The sequence below is a fragment of the Macaca fascicularis genome, chromosome Y (assembly GCF_037993035.2).
Source record: "Macaca fascicularis isolate 582-1 chromosome Y, T2T-MFA8v1.1".
Classification (NCBI taxonomy): domain Eukaryota; kingdom Metazoa; phylum Chordata; class Mammalia; order Primates; family Cercopithecidae; genus Macaca; species Macaca fascicularis.
The window spans coordinates 12535421-12547947 of NC_132903.1; positions in this window are offsets into that span (position 1 = coordinate 12535421).

Here is a 12527-nt window from a genome sequence, read left to right on the forward strand (position 1 = left end):
TGTGTCCTCTTTTATTTCGATGAGTAGTTCTCCTTGAAGAGATCCTTTAGATCCCTTGTAAGTTGGATTCCTAGGTATTTTATTCTCCTTTGAGCAGTTGTGAATGGGAGTTCATTCATGATTTTGCTCTCTGTTTGTTATTGGTGTATTGTGATATTTGTGATTTTTCCAAAATGATTGTGTATCTTGAGACTTTGCTGAAGTTGTAATGCTTGTGATATTTCCACAATGATTTTGTATCTTGAGACTTTCCTAAAGTTGCTTATCAGCTTAAGGTTATTTTGGGTTTGGACGATGGCATTTTCTAAATATAAAATTTTGTCATCAGCAAACAGGGACAGTTTGACTTCCTCTTTTCCTAATTGAATACAGTTTATCTCTTTCTTCTGCCTGATTTTCCTGGCCAGAACTTCCAACCCTATATTGAATAGGAGTGTTGAGAGAGGGCATCCCTGTCTTGTGCCACCTTTCAAAAGGAATGCTTCCAGTGTTTGCCCATTCCATATGATATTGGCTGTGGGTTTGTCTAAATTGCTTTTATTATTTTGAGATGTGTCCAATCAATACCAAGTTTATTGGGAGTTTTTAGCATGAAGGCCTGCTGGCTTTCATCAAAGTCCTTTTCTGCATTTATTGAATAATCTTGTGGTTTTTGTCTTTGGTTCTGTTTATGTGATAGATAATTTTTATTGATTTGTCTATCTTGAACTAGCCTTGCATCCCACAGATGAAGCCAACTTGATTATGGTGGTTAAACTTTTTGATGTGCTGCTGGATTAGATTTTCCTGCATTTTACTGAGGATTTTTGCATTGATGTTCATGAGAGATATTGGTCTAAAATTCTTTTTTGTTGTTGTGTCTCTGCCAGGCTTTGGCCTCATAAAATGAGTTAGGGAGGTTTCCTTCTTTTTGTGTTGATTGGAATAGTTTCAGAAGGAATGGTACCAGCTCTTCTTTGTACCTCTGGTAGAATTCAGCTGTGAATCCGTCTGGTTCTGGAATTTTTTTTTTTTTTTTTGGTTGGTAGGCTATTAATAATTGCCTCAATTTCAGAGCCTGTTATTGATCTATTCAGGGATTCCACTTCTTCCTGGTTTATTCTTGGGAGGGTGTATGTGTCCAGTGATTTATCCATTTCTTCTAGATTTTCTAGTTTATTTGCATTGAGGTGTCTATAGTATTCTTTAATGGTAGTTTGTATTTCTGTGGGATTGGTGGTGATATACTCTTTATCGTTTTTATCACATCTATTTGCTTATTCTCTCTTTTCTTCTTTATTAGTCTTGCTGGTGGTATATTTGTTAATATTTCCAGAAAAAATAAAACAACTCCTGAATTCATTGATTTTTTGAAGGGTTTATTATGTCTCTATCTCCTTCAGTGCTGCTGTCATCTTAGTTATTTCTTATCTTCTGCTAGCTTTTGATTGGTTTGTTCTTGCTTCTCTAGTTCTTTTAATTGTGACATTAGGGTGTTGGTTTTAGATCTTTCCTTCTTCTTGTGGGCATTTAGTGTTATAAATTTCCTTCTGCTTTAAATGTGTCCCAGAGATGCAGTAACTGTGTCTTTGTTCTCACTGGTTTCAAAAAACATCTTTATTTCTGCCTTCATTTCATTATCCAGTAGTCATTCAGGAACAGGTTGATCAGTTTCCATGTGGTTGTGCAGTTTTGGTTGAGTTTCTTAATCCTGATTTCTAACTTGATTGAACTGTGGTCTGGGAGACAGATTGTTGTGATTTCTGTTCTTTTACATTTGCTGAGGAATGCTTTAATTCCAACTAAGTGGTCAATTTTGGAATAAGTGTGATACAGTGCTGAGAAGAATGTATATTCTGTTGATTTGGGTGTAGAGTTCTGTAGATGTCTATTAGATCTGCTTGGTGCAGTTGAGTTCAAGTCCTGGATATGTTTGTTAACCTTCTGTCTCATTGATCTGTCTAATGTTAACAGTGTGATATTGAAGTCTCCCATTATTATTGTGTGGGAGTCTAAGTCTCTTTGTAGGCCTCTAAGGAGTTGCTTTATAAATCTGGGTGCTCCTGTATTGGATGCATATATAGGACAGTTTTATCTTCTTTTTGAATTGATCCCTTTAACATTATGTAATGGCCTTATTTGTCTCTTGCAATCTTTGTTGGTAAAAACTCTGTTTTTTCAGAGTCTAGGATTGCAACCACTGCTTTTTGTTTGTTTGTTTTCCATTTGCTTGTTAGATGTTCCTCTATCCTTTTATTTTGAGCCTTTGCCTGTCTCAGCACATGACATGGGTCTCCTGAATACAGCACACTGATGGGTCTTGACTCTTTGTCCAATTTGCCAGACTGTGTTTTTTAATTGGGGCATTTAGGCCATTTACATTTAGGGTTCATATTATTATGAGTGAATTTGATCCTGTCATTGTGATGTTAGCTGGTTATTTTGCTCATTAGTTGATGCAGTTTCTTCCCAGCATCCATGGTCTTTACAATTTTGTATGTTTTTGCAGTGGTTGGTAACAACTGTTCCTTTCCATGTTTAGTGCTTCCTTCAAGAGCTCTTGTAAGGCAGGCCTGATGGTGACAAAATCTCTCAGCATTTGCTTGTCTATAAAGGATTTTATTTCTCCTTCATTTATGAAGATTAATTTGGCTGGTTATGAATTTTTGGGTTGAAAATTCTCTTTCTTAAGAATGTTGAATATTGGCCCCCACTCTCTTCTGGCTTGCAGAGTTTCTGCTGGGAGATCTGCTGTTAGTCTGATGGGCTTCCGTTTGTAGGTAACCCAACCTATCTCTCTGCCCTTAATATTTTTTCCTTTATTTCAACCTTGGGGAATCTGACAATTATGTGTCTTGCGGTTGCTCTTCTCTTGGAGTATCTTTAAGGCATTCTCTCTATTTCCTGTGTTTGAATGTTGGCCTGCCTTACTAGCTTGAGGAAGTCCTCCTGGATAATATCCTGAAGAGTGTTTTCCAACTAGAATTGATTATACCCATCACTTTCAGGTTCACCAATCAAACATAGATTTGGTCTTTTCACATAGTCCCATATTTCTTGGAGGCTTCTATTGTTTCTTTTTTCTCTAAACTTCTCTTCTTGCTTCATTTCATCACTTTTATCTTCAATCACTGATATCCTGTCTTCTACTTGATCAAATTAGCTAGTGAAGCTTATGCATGCATCTTGTAGTTCTCTTGCCATATTTTTCAGCTGCATCAGGTCATTTAAGGTCTTCTCTACGCTGTTTATTCTACTTAGCCACTCGTCTAGTCTCTTTTCAAGGTTTTTAGCGTTCTTGCAATGGGTTTGAACATCCTCTGTTAACTCGGAGAGGTTTGTTATTACCGACCTTCTGAAACCTACTTCTGTCAACTCATCAAAGTCATTCTCCATCCATCTTTGTTTTATTGCTGGAGATGAGCTGTGATCCTTTGGAGGAGAAGAGACACTCAGTTTTTAGAATTTTCAGCTTATCTCCTCTGAATTCTCTCCATCTTTGTGGTTTCATCTATCGTTGGTCTTTCATGATGGTGACCTATTCAAAACCTACTCATTTTTGCATTTGATTGTTTTTCTAGGGTCCCATTTTGACTGCCTTCTCATTTATTTTCAGTATGTTTCCATAGTTGTTTACTTAATGGCCATTAGGGGGATCATATTGATATCTTAAATTTATAATAATATACTATGAATTTAAACAATTTACTGTGGACATTGTACAATTTTTTTTCATACCGCTGCCCCTACCTTTCTCTGTTTTAGTGTCAAAAGTTGTTTGTTATACAATGTGTGTTAGTAGCACAGATTTTTTTTAAATTATTTGTCATATCTTTATTTTATTGTTTTATTTTATTTTACTTTATTGAGACAGGGTCTCACTCAGTCACAAAGGGAGAATTAGATTCACTGCAGCCTCAAGCTCCTGAGCTCAAGTGGTCCCCTCACCTCATCCTGCCATGTAGCTAAGACCAGACGTGCATGCCACTAACATTACTAATATTTATTTTATGTAGAGACAGGGTCTTGTTTTGTTATCCATGCTGATCTCAATTGCTGGACTTAAGCAATCTTCCCTGACAAGCCATGGTACTTACTAGGCAAATATTTTATTTCACTTCACTTAAATGTTCTCAAAGATCTAAAGGAAGCTGGGAGAACAAGGTTTCAATGAATGGATAATACCAATAAATACATATAAATTATTTTAAATAACAGAATCAATATCATCTTACTAGAAGGATTGAATAGGATGCATAAACAAGCAGGAACCATAATCAGGGAACTTTCAGATGAACTGTTTGCCATTATTCAATCTAAGGAACAAGAGAAGAAAATAAAAAAGGAAAATGAGCAAAACTAAGGTAGCCGTGGGACACCATCAAGCATATCAACATATTCATAATGAGAGTCTCACAGGGAAAGGAGAGATAGGAATAGAAAGAATATTTGAATAAACAATGGTTAAAATTTTATAAATGTATTCCTAGACCCAAATCTACCTATCCAAAAATCTCACAAAAAAAAAAAAAAAAAAAAAAAAAAGAAAAGAAAAGAAAAGAAGAAAGAAAACTCCAAGGAGGATAAACTGAAAGATATCCAAACTGAAACACATACAATGAAATTAAAAAAGACAAAGAAACAGACAATTTTGAAGGAAGTAAAACATAAGTCACTGATCACATGCAAGTTGTCTTCAATGATATTAACAGCCAATTTCTTCTTTAAAATTATGGAGGCAGAAGTCACTGGGGTGACATGTTTAAAGTGCTTTAAAAAAAGTCAATCATGAACTCAGTATCTGGTAAAACTAAACTTCAAAATTAAGAGTAAAAAGACATTTCTAAGTAAAGAGAAGTCAAGGTAATATATCATTACTAGGTCAACCTTACAAAAAATGATAAAGGAAGTTAGGAATGAAAGGAAAATAGACAGTAATTCATGTGCAAATAAAGTAATTGGCCAGGAGTGGTGGTTCACACCTGTAATAATGGCAGTTTGGGAGGCTGAGGCAAGTGGATTACCTGAGCTCAGGACTTTGAAAGCACCCTGGGCAACATGATGAAATCCTGTCTCTACTAAAATTAAAAAGAAAAAAAATAATAACTGGGCGTGGTTGTATGTGCCTGTTGTCTCAGCTACTTAGGAGCCTGAGGCATGAGAAAGACTTGAACCTGGAAGGTGGGGTTCACAGTGAGATGAGATCAGGCCATCTTGGGTTACAGAGTGATACTATATCTTAAAAAATAAAATAAAATAGGGAAATTAAGAACATAAATAAGTAATTACACCAGTAAACTTTCATTGGTCTATTCAGAGATTCGACTTCTTCCTAGTTTAATTTGGGAGGGTGTATGTGTCTAAGAATTTATCCTTTTTTTCCATATTTTCTAGTTTATTTGTGTAGAGGTGTTATAATAGAGATGCTATTATAATAGAGATGCTATTATGGTAGTTTGTATTTTTGTGGGATCAGTGGTGATTTACCTTTATCATTTTTTTTATTGCGATTATTTGATTATTCTCGTTTTTCTTCTTCATTAGTCTTGCTAGCAGTCTATCTATTTTGTTGACCTTTTCAAAAAGCCAGCTCCTGGATTCACTGATTTTTTGAAGGTGTTTTTTTGTTTTTTGTTTTTTTTTGTTTTTTTGTTTTTTGTCTATCTCCTGCAGTTCTGCTCCATTCTTAGTTATTTTTTGTCTCCTGCTAGCTTTTGAATTTGTTTGCTCTTGCTTCATTAGTTCTTTTAATTGTAATGTTAGAGTGTTGATTTTAGATGTTTTCTGCTCTATCTTGCTGGCAGTTAGTGCTATAAATTTCCCTCTACAAACTACTGTAAATGTGTATCAGATATTCTGGTGTGTTGTGTCTTTGTTCTCATTGTTTTCAAAGAACATCTTTATTCTGGTGTTAATTTTGTTATTTACCCAGTAGTCATTCAGGAGTAGGTTGTTTGTTTTCCATGTAATTGTGTGCTTTTGAGTGACGTTCCTAATTTGAGTTCCAATTTGATTGCACTGTGGTCTCACAGACAGTTTGTTGTGATTTCTCTTCCTTACATTTGCTGAGGAGTGTTTTCCTTTCAATTAGGTGATCAATTTAGAGTAAGTGTGATGTGGTGCTGAGAAGAATGTATGTTCTGGAAATTTGGGGTGGCAAGTTCTGTAGATTTCTATTAGGTCAGCTTGGTCCAGAGCTGAGTTCAAGTACTGGATATCCTAATTATTTATTTGTCTTGTTGATTTGTCTAATATTGACAGTGGGTTGTTAAAGTCACCCACTATTATTGTTTGGGACTCTAAGTGTTTTTGTAAGTGTCTAAGAACTATCCCATTACCATTATGTAATGCCTTTCTTTATCCCTTTTTACCTTTGTTGGTATAAAGTCTGTTTTATCAGAGACTAGAATAGCAACCCCTGCATTTTTTTTTTATTTGCTTGGTAAATCTTCCTCCATCCCTTTATTTTGAGCCTATATGTTTCTTTGCACATGAGCTGGGTCTCCTGAATACAGCGCACTGATGGGTCTTGACTCTTTTTCCAGTTTACCAGTCTGTGTCTTTAATTAGGACTTTTAGCCCATTTACATTTAAGGTTCATATTGTTTTGCATGAATTTGATCTTATCATTATGATACTAGCTGGATATTTTGCCCATTAGTTGATGCAGTTTCTTCATAGCGTCAATGGTCTTTACAGTTTGTTATGTTTTTGTAGTGACTGGTACCACTTGTTATTTTCCATGTTTAGTGCTCCGTTCAGGAGGTCTTGTAAGGCAGGCCTGGTGGTGACAAAATCTCAGCATTTGCTTTTCTGTACAGGTTTGATATCCTCCACTTAGGAAGTTTATTTGGCTTGATATGAAATTTTGGATTGAAAATTATTTTTATTAAGAATGTTGAGTATCGGCCCCCACTGTCTTGTGGCTGTAGAGTTTCTTTTGAGAGTTCTGCTGTTAGTCTGATGGATTTCCCTTTGTGGGTAACCTGACCTTTCTCTCTGACTGCGCTTAACATTTTTTCCTTCATTTCAACCTTGGTGAATCTGACAATTATGAATCTTGGGGTTGCTCTTCTCAAGGAATATCTTTGTGATGTTCCCCGTATTTTCTGAATTTAAATATTTGCCTGCCTTGTTAGGTTGGGGAAGTTCTCCTGCATAATATCCTGAAGAGAGTTTTCCAGCTTGGATACATTCTCTCTGTCACTTTCAGGTATATTAGTCAAATGGTTTCTTTATCTCTGAGTAGATACCCAGTAGTGAGGTTCCTGGATCAAATGGTTGTACTACTTTTAGTTTCTTAGGGAAACTCCACATTGTTTTCCATAGTGGTTGTACTAGCTAACATTTCTGCTGGCAGTGTAGAAGTGTTCCCTGTTCACTACATCTAGAATATATGGTGAGGCCTTGGAGGCCTTGTTCATTTCTTTTCACTCTTTTTTTTTTAGATCAATTTTGCCTTCTTGCTTTCTTTCAATAAGTTGACTTTCAATCACTGATATCCTTTCTTTCACTTGATCAATTCAAGTATTGAGACTTGTGTATGTTTCACAAAGTTCTCTTGCTCCTTTTTTCAACCCTATCAGTTTATTTACATTCTTCTCAACATTCCATTTATATACCTTAAAATACTCAAAGTGGAAACTCTAAAAACATTAACATTATTAACTGTATTTATGAGGAAATAAGGCTCAATAAAAATAAATGGCCATAATCCATTAACTGATACCAGCTAACTCCTGCAGAAACATCAAGAATTAAGAAACTTAAAAATAATGCATGTTGGTGTGGATGTGGTGAACAGGGAACACTTCTACACTGCCAGCAGAAATGTTAACTAGTACAACCACTATGGAAAACAGTATGGAGTTTCCCTATAGAACTAAAAATAGAACAACCATTTGATCCAGGAACCCCACTACTGGGTATCTACTCAGAGATAAAGAACTCATTATAGGCTGGGCCTGGTGGCTCACACCTGTAATCCCAGAACTTAGGGAGGCCGAGGAAGGCAGACCACGAGGTCAGGAGATGGAGACCATGCATGCTAATTCAGTGAAACATCATCTCTACTAAAAATACAGAAAAAAATTAGAAGTAAAAATAGCCAGGAGTGGTGATGGGCACCTGTAGTCCCAGCTACTTGGGAGGCTGAGGCAGGAGAATGGCATGAATGGCATGAACCCAGAAGGCAGAACTTGCAGTGAGTGGAGATCATGCCACTCTACTCCAGCCTGGATGACAGAGTGAGAATCTATCTCCAAAATAATAATAATAATAATAAATAATAAATAAAAATAAAAGAGAGAGAGAGAGAAGTTATTATACAGAAAAGATACACACACATGTTTATAGTGGCACAACTCACAATTGCAAAAATAAAAAATGTAACCAAGCTTAATGTCCATCAGTCAATGAATGCATAAAGAAACTGAAGCATATATACAATGAAATACTACTCAATAATAAGAAACAATAAATTAATGACATATGTACTGACCTGGATGAGATTGGATACTATTATTTGAAGTGAAGTAACGCAGGAATGGAGAACCAAACATCATATATTCTCATAAGCGCGAGTTAGGCTATGAGGATGCAAAGGCATAAGAATGACACAGTGGACTTTGGAGGCTCAGGGGGATAGTGTGGGAAGGAGAACACACGTGAAAGACTATAAAAAGTGCCATGTATACTTCTCAGGTGACTGGTGCACCAAAATCTCACAGATAACCATTAAAAATGTATGTTATGAAACACCAAGTGTTCACCTTACAGCAATATAAACAACAACAACAAAAAAGACCTAAAAGTTAAATTTTTATTTATTTACTTTCATTTCATATTTATTTATGTATTTATGTATTTATTTATTTATTTATTTGATGATAGAGTCTCATTCTGTTGCTCAAACTAGAGTACAGTGATATGATTTTGGCTCAGTGAAGATTCTACCTCCCAGATTCAAGCAGTTCTCTTGCCTCAGCCTCCTTAATTGCTGGGTTTACAGGCACTCTCCAACATGTCTGGCTAATTTTGCAATTTTAGTAGAGATGGAGTTTCATCCTATTGGCCAGGCTGGTCTTGAACTCTTTACCTCAGGTGATCCACCTGCCTCAGCCTCCCAAAGTGCTGAGATTAGAGGGATGAGCCACTGCATCCAGCCAAAATTAAATGTTAGAAGTAAAATTTGGCCAAGTTTGGTGACTCATACCAAGTTTGGTGACTCCCAGCATTTTGGTAGGCCAAAGTGAGCAATTTGGTTGAGCCTGTACTTCAAGACCAACCTGAGCAACATGGCTAGACTTTCTCTACAAAAACAAACAAACAAACAAAAAAACCCTGCAGTCCCAGATACTCAGGAGGCTGAGGTGGAAGGATTGCTTGAGTCTAGGAAGTAAGCATGGGTCTTTGCTTTGGTACTCAGTACACCAAGCTTGCCACAGTAAAATTGGTTTGGGGAAGAACCCCTTTCTGTCCCCTGACCTCAGGCAAAACTCTAGATTTCACTTCTGAATCAGACAGGAAGCTTTGGCCTAAGCAGGATGAATTTCAGTTTCAGCCAGTATTAAAACTGATTGGCTACAGTGGCCTCAGGTCCCGAATAAGCTTCAGAGGAGGGCAGACCATGGCAGCTGCAGGCCTTGGGTGCACCCTAATGCTTAACCATGGGTCATAGGTGCAACCTGGCACTGAGTCAACTTTGGTGGTCACATTATTCCAGATACCAGTATCTGGGCCTCAGGTACTGCTACAAGGTCTGAAGTTTTCATGTGCTTAAAGACTTTAATTGCCTTCTTCTTCTTCCCCTGAATCTCTAGACAGGCTTATTGTGGAAGGAAGCTTCAAAACCAAACCAAACCATGAACATTGATTTAGGTCCTTACATTACTGTGCAGACATTAATACATAGATAAACGCAATAATCAATATCAATGAGGGAAACATGATGTCACTAAGTAGATAAAATAAGGTGCTAGTGGTGACTGACCTGAAAGGGATAGGGATGAAAACATTGTCTAACAAGAAATTCAGAATAGCTGTTTTAGAGACAAGATAATGAACTTCAGGAAAACAGAAACAATTCAGAAATTTATCAGAGAAACTTAACAGGGAGATTAAAATAATGGAAGAAAAATAAATCTTAATACAAATACAACAAATAAAATAAAAATACAAGTGACAGCACTGACAATGGAAATAATCAAGCAGAAAAATTCAAGGACAATGGAAAATGTACAGTAAAAGGAGAAAAAAGAAAAAAAAAGAGACTGATGTGATTTGTGAGATAACATCCAAAGAAGCAACATATGAGTTATTGGTGTTCAATAGTAGGATGGAAAAGAAAAAACAGTAGAAAGCTTATTTAGAGAAATAAAAACTGAACAATTAATATACCTGAATAAAAATATAACTATTCAGGTACAGAAATACCAAAGGCCTCCAATGAGATTTAATTCAAATAAGAATATCACCATGAGTTAATACTATCAAAAAAATCAATCAAATTTCAAAGAGAAACACAGGATACAGAATGAAACAGGAAAAAAAAAAAGAAGAAGAAAATGTCATACCAGCAATACACCTTCCCAATACATCCTACCTCAGACTTCTCACCACAAGCCTTACAGGACAAGAGAGAGTAGAATGATACATTCAAATTTCTCATGAAAAAAATATGCTGCAAATCAAGAATAGTGGATCTTGAAATACTGCCCTTCTGAAATGGAGATCATATTCTGGACAATCAAGAGCTGAAGAAGTAGATCACCACCAGAATTATCCTGTTTACAATATCTAGAAAACAAGTACAACTCCCTGACAGAACTCACTTAATTTTAAATAAACATGCTTTTTGAGGCTGAAGAAAAATTTATTTTCAATGTGAAAATAAAATATAATTGCTATTTCTGAGCAAAACTTGTCTCTAATCCTAATGTGACAGAAATGTATATGGTGATCAGTATTTAGTAATTTTTTTCAGGTGGTAAATTTCAAAGCATGGAACTACACAGAGCTGAACATCCCAGTCTGCACAAAAGTATCACATTTCTCTCTGGAACTTCTTGACAAATTTGCTATGTGAGCAACAAACTTTGCAGGGACATGGGATTCTGTTTCCTTGATATTAGTGGTATGCTCTTGGGAAAATTTCTTCCAGACAAGCAAAGAATGTTTGGCATCATCAGAGTACGAAAACCTCAAATATATTGCTGACCTTTCTTGTGATGCTTTTCCAGCATTCTTTCAATCAAGTTCAATCAGTCTGAGGTTTACATATTTGATACTGTGCTAAGGATTGTACTTCTTGAGGTGGGCGTGGGCACCCAGCACTGTATTTTCTACAAGGAAACAAAAATAAAATTCTTACACCAAACCTTGTGTCTTTTGCACTCCGTTGGATAAGAAGTGAGCATCTGATCAGCTGGGTCCACTGCTACATTTTCTAGGATTTGACATTTTCAGTGACTAATAGAATTGCCACATTCTGTAAATGAAAACACCACTACTAGAAATAGAATTCTATAAATAAAATGATGTGTTCTCTTTCCAAAGTCAATACACTACATACACTCAAAAATAATAATACAAGTGAGATGTTTGTGGCAAACTTTGGTGGTAAGGTTAGGACTCTAATGTGTAAGTGTTTTTTAGGTAAATGCTGCAGCTGCAAGCACCACTGATGAGAAATCTCAATGCAAATGAGAAATAGGCACAGTGTTCTTCAAAATAGAAAAAAAAAATGCTATTAAATAACACAAAAAATACAAGAGTTTGTAAGTCAAATTCTGAACAATCTAATAATGTAAAGTTCGTTGTAAGAGCATAGGAGTTCAAGACCAGCCTGAGTAAATGGCACAGCTTTACCTTGATAAAAATAGGAAAAGTGAAAATAGCCACACATATTGACACATCTCTAGTCCCAGCTATTCAGGAAGCTGAGACAGGAGGACCCTTCCGGCCCAGGAGTTTGAGGTTGCAGTGAGCTGTGATCACACCACTGCACTACACCCTGGGTGACAGAGCAAGACTCTGTCTCTAAAACAGAAACAAGTTTTACTTCTACTACAAAAATTTCTTAAGAAATAGGCAATAAAAAGTTGTAAATTGTGACAACAAAAACTCAAAACATGGAAAATCATGGACTAAAGTACTTTTTTTCTACTTTTTAAAAAATCACAGTTAAGTTGTTAACAGTTTAAAATACCCTAGTATAACAACAATTTGTTTTTTTAAGTCTCAGGTTAATCACAGTGAACATTGATACAATCAAAAATAAGCAATGATTCAAAACATACTACCATAATATGAAAAAAAAATGCCTACATCACTAATCATCAAAGATGATTAGCAAACTGAATCCACAATGAGATTCAGTCAATAAGAATGGCTAATATTCAGAAGAAATTACAAAATACTGGCAAGGATGTGGAGAAAGGTGAATTTTTATACACTGCTGGTGTGAATGTAAATTAGTACAACCACTATAGAAAACAGTATGGAGATTCCTCAAAAAAAAAAAGCAGAACTACTTTTTGACCCAACAA